This window comes from Macrobrachium nipponense, chromosome 18 (assembly GCF_015104395.2).
Source record: "Macrobrachium nipponense isolate FS-2020 chromosome 18, ASM1510439v2, whole genome shotgun sequence".
In the NCBI taxonomy this organism is placed as follows: domain Eukaryota; kingdom Metazoa; phylum Arthropoda; class Malacostraca; order Decapoda; family Palaemonidae; genus Macrobrachium; species Macrobrachium nipponense.
In genome coordinates, this window is record NC_087211.1 from 42651139 (window position 1) to 42666427 (window position 15289).

The 15289-nt window shown below is 36.3% G+C and overlaps 1 long non-coding RNA gene and 1 other non-coding gene across 3 annotated transcripts in view; both read right to left on the minus strand.

Moving 5' to 3' along the window:
* LOC135197003 (uncharacterized) overlaps positions 1–15289 on the minus strand; it is a 900249-nt gene that overhangs the window by 170119 nt on the left and 714841 nt on the right. The gene's annotated exons all lie outside the window — the stretch shown is intronic.
* Trnal-uag (transfer RNA leucine (anticodon UAG)) lies at positions 3644–3725 on the minus strand. Its single transcript has one exon. It is a non-coding gene; the product is annotated as a tRNA-Leu (tRNA).

Consider the following 15289-nt stretch of genomic DNA (forward strand, 5'->3'; position numbering starts at 1 on the left):
TAAATTGCATCAACAACATATTTGCCGGTAACAACGACGGCCAAAGAATGTTTACTGAATTGTGGCTATACGCCAAGCAACAGGGATTCTTAATCGGTTATATAACAAGAGTTGTTTAAATAGATGACAGTCTCCTAGAAGAGAGAGAGAGAGAGAGAGAGAGAGAGAGAGAGAGAGAGAGAGAGAGAGAGAGAGAGAGAGAGAGAGAGAGAGAGTCATAACAGTATTTACAGAGAATTTTCTTTTTTATGATCGATCAGTTCAGTATTCAGCTTCAAATCACAAAAGGTAAGGGGTCAAAGGTCGGATAACACCGTGTAGCACCCGTCAGGCCATCAGTTCTTATATTCACTAGGTGCAAATCAGTAAATTCCGAATTACCACGACGTAAGGCAAATTTCTCCCCATCCACTCCGAAGCTTCGGAATGATCTTTCTGCCTCATTTTCAAACGCTATCTACAAGCACTATTTTTGCTTCCTTTCTTCAATAACGCGCTACCTAATCCATTATGGCCCCAATCCGATCTTATTTTCAAATAACTGCATGACCTTCTTTACGGCTGTGGTTGCATCAATACCTCTCTACCTCGCTCTTATACTATATTAAAAAGTTAATAAACAGAAATAGCAACAGAAAATTATAATACAACTTACCGGAGCTGTGCGAGAACGTCTGTGGGTCACAATGCGGACATATTTATCACAGAGAGTGAAGTAAGTGCGTTCGTATAACTCTTCGACTTCTTAATTCAAATGTTCTCTGTTCTCTCTTTTCGTAGTTTTACTCTCATTTCTTCATTATCTTCTCCGTATTAATACATCAGTCTTCTCCTTCATTACCAGCCCCCCAACCCCTTGTCAGTCATTCCCCTCTCCCAACTTCCCAAGGACATCTCGGCAGAACTCTCCTCCTCCAAGGGGGAAGAGAGGCCAGTTCCCCTTGTACCTCACAGGGAGAGCTCCCTCCGAGGGAAAATAGCTGCACTTCCCTTCTCTCAGTTCCCTAGCACAGAACTCTTCCTCCACCGAAAAAACAGAAGGTTGAACCATCAAAGCTTAGCTAGTTCGTCAAGAATCTCTTCCAACGAACAATCTCTCTTTCCAAGAGGAAAAGGAAATTAAGACGCCATCAGCTTCGTTCATTCCCCTAGTTCACCAGCGTTTCTCATAATTAAAGAAGAAATAATACCGGCATTAACGTCTATCCTCGACCAGTTCCTCGAGATTCCCCACGAAAGAACACTCCTCCCTACAATGGGATAAGGCAATTGAACGCCCCCGCCATCTGCCCTTTCCTTCATCCAGTTCTAGAGGGTTTCCCTCAGCAGAGCAGTCCCTTCGAGGAAGGAAGGAAGGAAGTTAGATGCCCTTAGCATCTGTCCTTTCCCTCGGCCAGTTCCCAAAGGTTTTTTCATTGGCAGAACGCTCCCTCAGAGGGGAAAAGAAAGGTCGTCAAACGGCCCCCCTTAGGCCGGAGGTTTAAGTAAGATAAACACCTCAAATTGACATAACGAAAATAGAAATGGTTGTTACTTTTAGCCTCCCGTCATTGGGGAATTCGCCGAGGCCCGGCGAGTGCAGTTTTAAAGAGGCATTTCCTGGCGTCTCCGGATTTTGTTTCTGCAAATATTTGCCGAATTCAGAATCTTCCCGGTCTAACGTCTCATTTTCAGCAAAATCAGTTGAACTGAATCAGAGAGAGAGAGGAGAGAGAGAGAGAGAGAGAGAGAGAGAGAGAGAGAGAGAGCATTCAGTAAAATCAGCTGAAACGAATCAGAAGGAGACAGCAATAATTTTTTTGCAACCCCCTTTTCCATTTTAAGTGATTAAGTTAACGCTTGATCTTAAGAACTGCCATATTTTTTCTTTGAAACGAGAGAGAGAAGAGAGAGAGATTAAGTAATTATTAGGCAATACCAATTATGCACAGTTTTACCTATGAAAAGAGAGAGGGAGAGAAAAGCAATCTTTCCTTATAGTTCCTTTTCTCATTTCTGTGTAATTAAATCATTACTTGAGCCTAACATAACCATATTTTTCATACGAGAGAGAGAGAGAGAGAGAGAGAGAGAGAGAGAGAGAGAGAGAGAGAGAGAGAATGAGAGATAGAGAGAGAGAGAGAGAGAGAGAGAGAGAGGAGAGAGAGAGAGAGAGAGTTCTTTTCTAATTCATTAAATAATCACAAGGCATTACTAATTATGCCTAGTTTTTCTTTGAAAGGAGAGGGAGAATCATCGTTGTTGTACCTTATTTAAGCAGATAATCATTTCACATTACAAATTATCGGCGGATGCTTGGCTGAAAAATTTAGGTTAAAATGCCAGTATTTGATCACGAATTTGCTCAATCCAAGAGTTGCTAAGGGAGGCAACCTGATGTCCTTAACTACCAAGGGGTCACAATAAAAGGACGGCAATAAGTGTGATTTCGTCACATATGAAGCGATGGAAAGCCTTCCAAAAGATAAGAGACAACTACAGGAAACAGCATACTCTAACGTACCCAAAATATTTCAATTAAAGCTATCGATTATTTTATAATAATTTTACAATAATAATAAAAAGGAGTGGTCAGAGATGAAGAAAAGGTCCAGATTGTTGTACCGGCAGCAATCTGACACATAGAATACGTAATGGCGCTGATTTTATCATCAATACACCGCAAGATTTACAAAGCTAGCTGAATAGATGTCATCAAATATCTAAAAAAAAAAAAAAAAAATCGAACTCGAAATAAATGTATGAGGCCAGCATGTGCACACGGGAATAAATCAACTTTAGATAATATTAATAAGGCTGATTCTTCCAAATGTTAAAAAACAATGACCTCAAGTATAGGTTAACTTCAAAAGGCAAATTAAACAATGGGAAGGATGAATTCGATTCACAAATCAAAGACTGAAATCCAATACGAAAGTAATTTTGTATATTATCTAGTACGATCTGTACTGCTATACGGAAATGAATCATGATAAGATAACAAATTAAGATATGGCGGAAGTTCCTTTAGTAGATGAGATAATGAAGAAGGGGAGACGGAGACGGCTTGGACATGTCTCTGCCACCGTCTCCGGAAGATTAGTACCCACGTGGTGATATTGTCAGCTAAACTCCCGTTTGGCACAAAAAGCGATGCTGACCCAGGTCTACTTGGTTGAGAACTAAGAGACAGGAAGCTGGAGATGAGTTACTATGTGTGAGAATGGAAGCTATACATAGTCTTTCCCAATCGCAGGATAGCGCAAACAAACGTAAACAAAATAAATATATTAGACTGAGATCCATCGTACCGGATGCCTGATAAATAACGTATGGGTACATAATAAAGAAATACGGAACGAAAGGATAAAGACGGTAAACGTACATAATAAAGAAACAAGGTGCGAAATCAACTTGGACATTCACTCACATTATCTACAAAACAAGGATGTGTGAAACCCTTTAATCCCCAGCGAATAAGCACAAAATCGGAACCGTCACTCCTTTCACCATAGCATTATCAACGGCTTATGTCGATGGCTTCGTTAGCACCTACTCCTTATAATTGTTCATCATAACAAGGAGGTCACGATAACCCTGATATGATAGGCAAACTATGCTTATCAAGTCATCACGCAACATCATCTTGAAAGAAAACATCATATGGCAGCGGTGGGATTCGAACCCACGCCTCCTGAGAGACTGGAGCCTAAATCCAGCGCCTTAGACCACTCGGCCACGCTACCTACAAATCTGCTTGACTATCTTCCTTTAATAAAAGATTTTATTAAATTGCATCCTGAAATAATTTATAAACACCAATAAAGGTATCCAGATTTAATACAAAACCCCAGCGCCTTTACCTACATTATTTTTGCTTACTTAAAAAAGTAAACACACATATATAGTATGTGATTGTATACATGCAAACAGATACAATAAATAAATAAATAAATAAATAAATAAATAATATATATATATATATATATATATATATATATATATACACATCTTACTATGATGGGCGTTATGTCTGTCTGAACGTCTGTCATTCAATCACAGCCAAACGGCTGGTCCATTGGGCATGAAACTTGGCAGGGTTGTAGTGGTGACCCCCACCAAGGTTTATAATAGGGTTTCAAGCAACAAAAGGCACCAAAGGCGCCGGAGGGGGCAGGGTGCCTTCCATGAAATGGGCTGGGTCACCCCGTAGACTTAATAACGTTACGAATTTATCATACCTAATTTTTGGTATACGTAGTAATTAATGACTTTCGATTTTCGGTATACATGCTAAATATGACTTACTATCGTATACTGAAGGAGGTAAGACATCAGTGGCAGCAAAGGGGGTTGGGGTTGGGCAAGGGTATGACAGAGAGAGAGAGAGAGTGATAGGGAGAGGAAGTGAGAGGGGGAGAGAAAAGGGGGTGTTAGGGAGAAGAAAGAGGGGAAGAAACAGTAATAATACTATAATTGGTGCTATGTGCGTCTGTCTGACTGTCTGTCACTCAATCACAGTTAAACAGCTTGACGTATTTGACAAAAAATATTGAATAGGGCTTTGATCGAAGATAGTTCATAGCCTTATATATACCAGCTGACCTGCCCGGCACTGCCTGGGAGAGCTGTGAATGACGGGCTACAGGTACGGAAAAGGAAGAGGTTGCTGTGAGGTTGTGGAGTTTATTTCACACAATCGATAAAAGGTCTGACTGTTGTTGAAAGGGAGACAGGCTTACGTTCAGCGGAGATGATTTTCCTTTTCTAATACAGAAATTTAATTCCCTTTCCCCTTCCCTCCCCCTCTATCTTCCCCTCACCCTCCCATCCCTTTCCCCCTTCTTTTTCAATTCCCGACCTCTTTCCCCTCCCATCCCCTCCCTTCTCCTTTCTCCCTCCCCTTCCCCACCCTCTTCCCTCCACATCCCCCTTCATCTTACCGCCCCCTACCATAGCCTTTCATTCACAGTTTTCCTGGGCAGCGCCGGGTAGGTCAGCTAGTATATATAATACATATATATACATATACATATATAATTAATAAACATATACATTAAGTATACATAATATATATATATAGTATATATTACATAAATATTTCTATAATAGATACGAACATGCAATAATCGGAAGGTAAAATTCAGCATCGTCCCAACAAGGACTTTTTATTCATATCCGTTGTGTGACGTCCATTAAAGGTACATCCATCGCAACTAAAAGGTAATAAGGTTAAGAAACTGAACTAAACAAGGTGTACACCGTTAACTGTTTTCACGAATTACCTGTTTATTTAATAAATGTAATAAAAATTCCTTTTGTTTTCCAATGTCCAACGAGGTTCACGAGAGAAAACTACGTTAAAATAGGTGTTTCTTTCTGTTCCTCAAATTTAAGCAAGACTAACAAAACTTGTGTTAAATTTAATTTTCCAACTACTCCCTATCGAAACGCAGAGGTAATTCCTCCGTTTCTTTCCTTTGGGTTGGTTTTTTTTGGGGGGATTTTGCTTTAGCCATTTTACAGACCCTCATTGTACAGTTTTTTGGAAGTCTTCTAAGGAGTTCCTCTTTTCCAACATTGAATTCAACCTCGATCTCAACCTTGATGTCCCTACAACTTTCCCGATATCAAAACTTCAAAGGGCCTAGCACCATAAAACTTATACTAAAACTGGTCTACATATTGGGCTCCTTTTTTTAAAAAGGAAGACATGAATATTCTCAAATCGCTTGCAAAAAATAAGGACATTATTATTACCCGTCCAGACAAGGGTAAGGGAGTTGTTATTCTCAACAAGGATGATTATATTTCTAAGGTGGAAACAATTTTAAATGATAATTCAAAGTTCCTGAAGTTGGGAACTCCTGAGTTTTTCAACACTGTTTAAAATAGAAGATCGTATTAACCGAGTTCTGAAAAGCTTAAAAGACCGTGGCATTATTACTGAAAATACCTATCAGTCCCTATACAGCTCGGGGTCATCGTATGGTTTAATGTACGGCCTTCGAAGGCCCACAAAGATAATGTTCCTATCCGTCCTATCTTAGCGTCTTATAATAACGCCAATTACAAACTGGCAAAATATCTAGTTCCCATGCTTGCCCCCTTAGCTGAAAATTCTTATAACCTAAAGAATTCATACGAGTTCAAAAATTCCATTCTTGCTCAGGACTCGGACCTTATTATGGTAAGCTATGACGTAGAGTCATTATTTACAAATGTACCTGTACAACAGACCATTGATATAATTTTAAGTAAGCTTTTTCCTACCGATGAGTCTCTTTTTAATGGGTTCTGTAAGAATGATTTTAGGAAACTTTTAGATCTGGCGGTGCGGGACACCGTTTTTGTTTTTAATGGTTGTTCTTACTCGCAAATTGATGGTATGGCTATGGGCTCTCCTCTTGGACCCATCTTTTGCCGGTATCTTCATGTGCTCGCTGGAAGAGCAAATGCTTGATTCTTGTCCCCTTAGTTTACCATCCACTTTTTTATAAACGGTACGTTTGACGACACGTTTGCACTCTTTAGAAGTCGGTTTGACGCCGAGAGGTTTTAACTTTCATCAACTCATTTCACCCTAACATCAAATTCACCATTGAACACGAAACCAACAATCAGTTGCCTTTTTTTAGATATTTTAATTACACGCTCCTCTCATGGCTTCTCAACTTCGGTTTTTAGAAAAAAGACATTCACTGGTCTTGGTACAAATTTTTATAGTTTTTGTTCTCTTGATTTTAAGATAAATGCCTTATTAACCATGCTTCACCGAGCCTTTGCTTTGTCTTCTAGTTGGCAGTCTTTTCACAATGAGGTCACGTTCTTGCAAAAATATTTTAACAGCAACTGCTTTCCCACCCAGTTGTTCTTTAAGCATGTCTCCAAATTTTTAAATAATATTTTTGTTCCACGTCATCCTACTCCTCACGTTCCTAAATTACCGTTCTATGCTAGCCTTCCTTTTATTCACAATACAACTTTATATAAGGAACTCCACGCTTTAATGTCTGGTCATCTCCCTGCCATGAAAATCAAATTATACCTACAAACCCACTGAATATCGGTAGCCTTTTCAACTTCAAGGACCGTTTGGATCCATTGATGACCTCATGTGTCATTTACAAGTTTACTTGTCCTCGATGTAATCGAGGAACCTATATTGGATCGACACATAGGTTACTTAAGGTCCGAATCGACAGTCATAGAGCTATCAGCTATAGAACTGGCACTAAGCTTCGAATCCCGAATTTTCCAACATAAGGGATCATACCGATAAATGTAGGTATTCGATCCAGTACAAGGACTTTCACAGGTTTTGGGCAGAGCTTCCAATCACAAGGTTTTAACAATTAATGAATCTTTGTTTATTAAAAAACTGGTCCCCTCACTGAACACCCATTTGCCACGTCTACACCTCTTTACCTCTCGTGAACTGCTTACGTTTTTTGTTAGTCCTTCCTCTGTCTTCACACTCAACGGTTGGTCCTTATTTGTGTTTTTAACTGTGATTGTTTTTATTGTACTTTACATTGTGTATTTTAATATTGTAGCTTAATTTTATTGTACTAATTAGATATTGTTACTTTTTAGCTTGAAAATGAGGCCTGCTGGTTGGCTTCGAAACGTTGCAACTTAATAAATATGAGTTCCTTGACCTGTTGGTGTGCTTCCCTACCTTCATTGTATAGTTGGGTTTAGAGAAACCTCCGCCTGTTTAATATATATATATATATATATATATATATAGATATATATATATATATATATATATATATATATATATATATATATATAGGGTGCTTGATAGGTACTTCGGATGGCATTGCGACTTCCAACAGCAAACCAAAGTTCTAAGGACTTATCCTAGAGACCATTATCTGCAACTGTAGAAATTGTCCAAAGAAAATATGAAAGTCCCGTCAGTTATAAAGGGGTACAAATAAAGTAGGACTATAAGAAAAAGAAAAGCACATAGGTAAAGAAATAGTGTTCAAGTTAGGATGGCCAAATGAAATAAAATTGGCGTCATAATTTGACTAAGAGACAGAAAGTCCAAGAAAAAATAAAAAAAAGCATACGTTAGAGAAATAAATCTCAAAATATAACCAATGAAACTCCCATAAAAAAATATCAAGTCCAGAAGAAATAATGATGAAAAGCAATATATTTCACAAGGAATGAAAAAAAAGGGTAAAAACGAAGCGTTATAGATATAATATAAAATATGAATACAAGATTCCAACTAGTATAGCTATTAAGAAATGACACTTATAAGAGTTTCTTTTTTCAAATAAATAACCCTGTGGAGGAATAAAGGTCCAAAGCAGCAGTTCGGAACTTGATAAAGACAAGCAATAAATTCGAAAAAGACATGAATTCTGAACTTATATTCATATACATACATACATACACACACACACACACACATATATATATATATAATGAGAGAGAGAGAGAGAGAGAGAGAGAGAGAGAGAGAGAGAGAGAGAGAGAGAGGTAATGTATTAAAAGCAGGAACAGCGGTTGTTAAAATTCCAGACGTAATAGTATTATATAAATATCAAGGATCAGTCGCTGATTCCAAGCATAACCTATAATAATAATAATATATGAACAGTATTTCATACGTATCCGTTTAATAATAAATAAAAATATCAATTAAAGGTATATAGTAAACGTAGTAGTAACAGTAACAAATGTTAACCCATTCATAGCATGAATACTAACGAAGATGCTGAAGCCACCTTGTGATTACTACAGTATCTGCCCATCTGGAAGAGAATGCTGGGAGTCATAAGACTCAAGAAAACCCAAAGTTTCTTCCGATTCCCTGACCATAGTCAATGAAGGGATTATTGTGTTCTGGGTCATGTCGACAACTGCAAGGTACGCAAAAGAATCATTTCAAGAAGCTTATCTTTAGTAATATTTTCAGTTCGCTGTGGCTGCTGCGCAAAATCACAGTAAACTAGTTCCTTTTAGCTGTGTAATATCACAGTAAACTATACTCTGTTTTTTTCCATCTGTCCATCCGCCTGTGGTGGTCGCGCATGGTAACACTGCGTCCCTGGCTTTAAATAATTACGCTATGTAAGTTTTAGGTAAATAAAAGGATATCTTGGTGTACATTTGCAACTGAAAAGTGTTTTAATAATTTACTGAATGAGAATTACACCGTTAATATTCGAAGTAGGTTATTATTTAAAGCCCAGGACGCAAACACCACAGGCGGATGGACAGATAGAAAAAAAACAGAGTAAAGTTCCTTTTAGCTGTGTAAAATCACAGTAAACTAGTCCCTTTTACATGTGTTATATCACAATAAACTAGTTTCTTTTAATTATGTAAAATCACAGTAAACGAGTTCCTTTTAGCTGTGTAAAATCACAGTATAAAATCACAGTAAACTAGTTCCTTCTACATGTGTTATATCACAGTAAACTAGTTCCTTTTACATGTGTTATATCACAATAAACTAGTTCCTTTTACATGTGTAAAATCACAGTAAACTAGTTCCTTTTAGCTGTGTAAAATCACAGTAAACAAGTTCCTTTTAGCTGTGTAAAATCACAGTAAACAAGTTCCTTTTAGCTGTGTAAAATCACAGTAAACTAGTTCCTTTTAGCTGTGTAAAATCACAGTAAACTAGTTCCTTTTACATGTGTAAAAACACAGTAAACTAGTTCCTTTTAGCTGTGAAAAATCACAGTAAACTAGTTTCTTTTGCATATGTAAAATAACAACAAACTAGTTTCCTATTAGCTGTGTAAAATCACAGTTAATTAGTTCCTTTTACATGTGTAAAATCACAGTAAACTAGTTATCTTTAAAGTCTTTTAACTTTATCTTTAACATGAATTGTAATTCAATAAAGATCACAGTTTGGAAATTCATAATATTTCAAGCCAATTCCCTGAAAATATTGGAAGTAAACCTGATAAATCTCGTCTAATTCAGAATGGATCAAATTTCATGAAAGCCCCAAAAGTCCATCATATTCATAAAATTTTATCTAATAAAGATTACAGTCTCATATATCGTAAATCATCATACCAGGGCCACGAAAATGTCATAAATAATCACAATCAATAAAAACTCAAATTCAGTACAGATTACATTTTGTGTTTGTTTACATGGAGACCAAATTTGTGGTTGAAATTAACTCTCGGTAAACCTTTGTCTCTGCTGACCTTTGCGGCGAATCATACAACTGGTAAGTTATTCAAATGTTGTGAGAAGTTATACTACAGTCCATTAATAAATGTCAACCTTGGCTCCAAAAAGCACTCCGGTTTCCTCCAAATCTGGTGCATACATCAATGCGACCTTTCTCGCATCTCTTACCCTGTAACTTGCCTCTTCGCTCATCCCACCACCAACCGAAATATTTTCTCCCAATTATATGCAAGGATTTCTTCATTCCCTTCTTTTCTAGTCCATACTAATAATCACTGCTCCATCTTCCTGATTCTCACTTACCCACATAACCTTCCTCTTACTGTGCTCACAATTTTCTCCTCTTCGAAAAAATGTCTATATTCTTTCGCCACATCTCAGCAGTTTTGCCTCACTGCCCCAAAAAAGTACTGTATTGACTGCCTACATCAACCAATCCACACTCCATTTGGAAGCCATCTTTTTAACCCGCAACTTTACCACCGACATCTACTCTCCTCTTTTTGATATCTTGCATCACTTCACCCAAAATAAATATTACAGCCACAGCGTCATGACAATCTTTGTTAAAGCCTCATTTTCACACAGCAACTATCAAGCCTACAGAGTCTCACATGCAATTCACTTATTTATCGGTCTCAGCAATTTACCCTCTATAAAAAAATAAATAAAATGTGGTGAAACTTGGGTTTGGTATATAAATAGACCAGAAAAAAGGGCGTTATAAAAGGTGTTATACACACACACACACACCACACACACACACACACACACACACACACACACATATATACTACTACATAACGTTATAATTATATATATATACTATATCTCTATATACTATAATATAAAGTGAAGTATATCTAAGTTTCACCAGACCACTGAGCTGATTAACAGCTCCCCTACGGCTGGCCCGAAGGATTAGTTATTTTTACGTGGCTAGGAACCAATTGTTTATCAAGCAACGGGACCTACCAGCATATTGTGGGATCCGAACAACATATATCTAGAAACTTATTTCTAATCACGAGAAAAAAAAAAATTCCTCTGATTTTGCGTTGGCAGAGACGGGAATCGGACTCGGGAGTACCTAATTGGTAGGCGAGCACGTAAACCAATCGTCCAACGAGGAACTTTGTAATATATATATAAATGTAATGTACATACATACAATTATATAATATACATATATGTATAAATATAAATATATATGCATATATAGATATATTATATATTGATAATAGATATAATGTATATTTATTCATATATATATAAGAGAGAGAGAGAGGAGAGAGAGAGAGAGAGAGAGAGAGAGAGAGAAACTTTGCGCCTACGTGAGGGGGCAAACGTGAGAATGTATGAATATTTATATATTTAATTCTACTCAGACATATGTAACCCTTTGTTCTTTAACATCCATGAATATTTCATCGAAATATACATTTGCATTGCTAATTCGTCGCTTTATTGCTAGCGTGTGTCGCACTGAACTAGTTATTAATTTTTGCTTCCTCTGATCTTCACTAACCGTATCGGCGTCAAAAGGGTGGGCTACTGATCTATGTGCTTTCACAATAATTGTTCGTGGGAGGCGGAGAAGCTGAAAGTTGTTAGTACTTGCGCGCGCGCGCATACACACAAAAACATATATAGGCGTATGCAAATCTGCAAGTATATAGTGATATATGTATATATATATATATATATGCCATCGATTCATTCCGTGGAAAGATATTCAAAATCAGAGTAGCGATGAACATTTTCAATCATTAGCTTTCGGAAAAAAAAACTTTCTATCAACAAACACAAAAAAATAACTTGGTGTTAAAAGAAACATACATTAAACATTCACATTAACACTGATACACGAGTAAAAGGATAATACGCACAATTTGGTAAATAACACAAAATGAGTGAGTATCTACCAGAGTGGCAGCGCTGTAAACTTGCAAGAATAAATTGAAAAGGAAATCACAAGATAAATGAACAGATATAGAAGCCATACCCGTGCATAATATAAGTTGAATTATTTTGTGTTATATATATAGATGTACAAACACATTACGCTCCTGAGTGGCTGTTGATAAGCCAGTCACAGGGCTGGAAACTGTCACTCGAGAGAGTCCACATAGGCATGATGTGTGTCCCGCCTCTTCTGAGGGATACTTTTGAAAGTCGTATCCCTCACGAGAAGTGGAACATACATCCTGCCTATGTGAACTAGCCCTGTGACTAGCTTATAAACAACCAATCAAGAGCGTCGTAAGGGACGGGCCTAGACATCAGATGAAGCAATCTGGAGCTTCCTGCTCCACAAAAAAGGCCCAGAAAGGAGTAAGCGCACACACACACACACACACATATATAATATATATATATATATATATATATATATATATATATATATATATATATATATATATATATATTATATGCATGTATGTAAATTAGTGTGTACAAGTAAACACGAACGTATCAACACAACCACGTACACTTTTTAGCTTGTGTAAATTCTTTTTCCCAGACACCGACACAGCTGTGCAGAGTTCGGTTTACAAGACTATTCAGATGATTTCTGGGAGCTCATCGAACTTAACAACTAAAAACTAAAAAAGTAAAACAGAATAAATCACGATGAACTTAAAAGAATTCTAGTGAAAACTATTTCCACTTCCTAGAACGTTTCATTAAATTTCTTCAAGCCTATATAAAATAAAATTACTTTCTAAATATTATTTGCTATCAGTTGAAAACAGAAATAACATCCGATGTTAAGTTACCAACAAGAATTCAGAAAATATTATGCTCGAGCAATCACCATTGAGCAATTATTGCTAACATTGTTAGTATAGACTTGCGTCACTGCTGCTCTAATTGTTGTTACTTGTGTTAATCCGGTTAACATGATCAGGATTATTTTTACTGAATAACGAGATTGTTATAATGCATATACATGTGGTAATCCGATTAATATAACTGTTTCGGGATTATTACAGGAAACCCCCAACTACCAAAAATGCTATTATCATTAATATTACTGCTACTTTTAACACTGTTCCTGTTGCTATCATAACTTTTCTTTCTCGTCGTTGCTGTTACTCTTGCATCATCATCATCATGATTCAACCAAACGTCATTTGATTTACCTGTCATCGATCTCCTTTGGCACTTGCCAACAGCGCACTCGAAAATTCAGCGCGTGACATATTATGTGTCTTACCATTTGCTGCGTAGTAGCAGCTGTGCCATGAATGACGAAAAACAAAAAACTGATGAGCTGTCTTGTGATTATCGACAAAGAAATGACCGAAAATGAGGTATATTTTCTTTAACTGGGCAAATACATACAAATATATATATATATATATATATATATATATATATATATATATATATATATATATATATATAAGAAGAGAAAGAGAGAGGAGAGAGAGAGAGAGAGCGAGAGAGAGAGAGAGAGAGAGAGAGAGAGAGAGAGAGAGAGTAGGAATTACGTCCATTTTTACCGCCAATGAGCAGAAACGGCATATATACGAAACAGCTTGCTCTTGATGTCAGTACAAGGTGACTGACCCTGTATGACGTCAAATGTGGGTAATCATCCAGATAATGAATCACATAAAAAAACTCTCTCGTAATTAATCGGGCCATGTACCTGTATTTTTTTCTAGCTCGAACACTGATGCCACGTGTGAACTAATATCCTTATCTAGCAAAGGATCGACATAAATTCTGAATAAGAAATTGGAAGTGACGGAAGAGAGGGATTTATTCATCTGGGGGCTTAGCCCTACTGGATATAGTAGTACCAGTCGTGGAAAACACAAAAGAGGATAAAAATGCCATAGCTTTATAATCTTGGGGAATAAACAAAGTCGGTATATCTGACAAACCAAGGACTACTAGTCTTTTTAGCTCAACGAAACATACTGAAAGGAAAATACAATAACATTTCATATATATATTTATATCTATTTTACATATATGTACGTATACACACATAATATATATATACGTATATATATATATATATATATATATATGTGTGTGTGTGTGTGTGTGTGTGTGTGTGTATTATGGATACCTTTTGAGTTAGTTTGCCTATTCTTAAGAGGGTTTAAATAAATTTTATTTAAACAGTGACATACATTGATCTGGTGTTGCAATTCATTTCATAAAATTATATTCAAGTTTTGACAGTGAAAATATGCACTTTTTACTTTCCTTGAAACTCGCCAATCCTTACGTTATATAAAGCAGGGTGTTACTCAAAAACACCCTTATTTCATGATTACATACCTAAAACCCAAAAAATTACGTAGTATCATAATAATCTGGTTATTTACAAACCGGAATAGAAAGTAATACTCGTATATCGTGAAAATTATGATACTCCTGCGCTATCATGACATCTAAGTAAGACATCAAGACTTATATATTTAAAAAGGCGTAGTAGATTACGTCGCAATGAAACACTACTAGCGTACAAAAATCTTTTGAAAAACACCGAAAGAAAAAATTCCAATATTAAATTAGCCACAAAGACTGAAAGTTGTAGCTGCAATGCATCAAATATTAATATATACAAATAGCTGCCGTAATGATAACCTTATACTTTTATGGTAACCTTACTCTCTCTCACACACTAATTCTTTTTTTTTTTACAGAAATGCCCAATTTAACTCTGCTTGAACTTGTTAAGTGTATACATTTAAAAATATATTATTATTATTATTCATTCAGTTTTCTTCTTAAAATGGAAAAATGAGCCCATTAGATTACTGAGTATTGTTTACTTGTAAGTAAAATACTATAAATACTTACCAAGTTATACTCAGTAATCTAGTGGTTTAATTTCCCATTATTATTATTATTATTATTATTATTATTATTATTATTATTATTATTATTATTATATGAAACTGCATTAAGTATGAGAGGGGTCCAGTCACTGCCGGTGGGGCATCCTAACGTATTTGTGGAACCTCTCCTTATGTGACTTAATGGAAAGTGTTGTCCCGTGGTTCACCAGATGGCGATTCTAATAACTGAGGAGGTTTAATAATAATAATAATAATAATAATAATAATAATAATAATAATAATAATAAAAAGAAGAAGAAGAA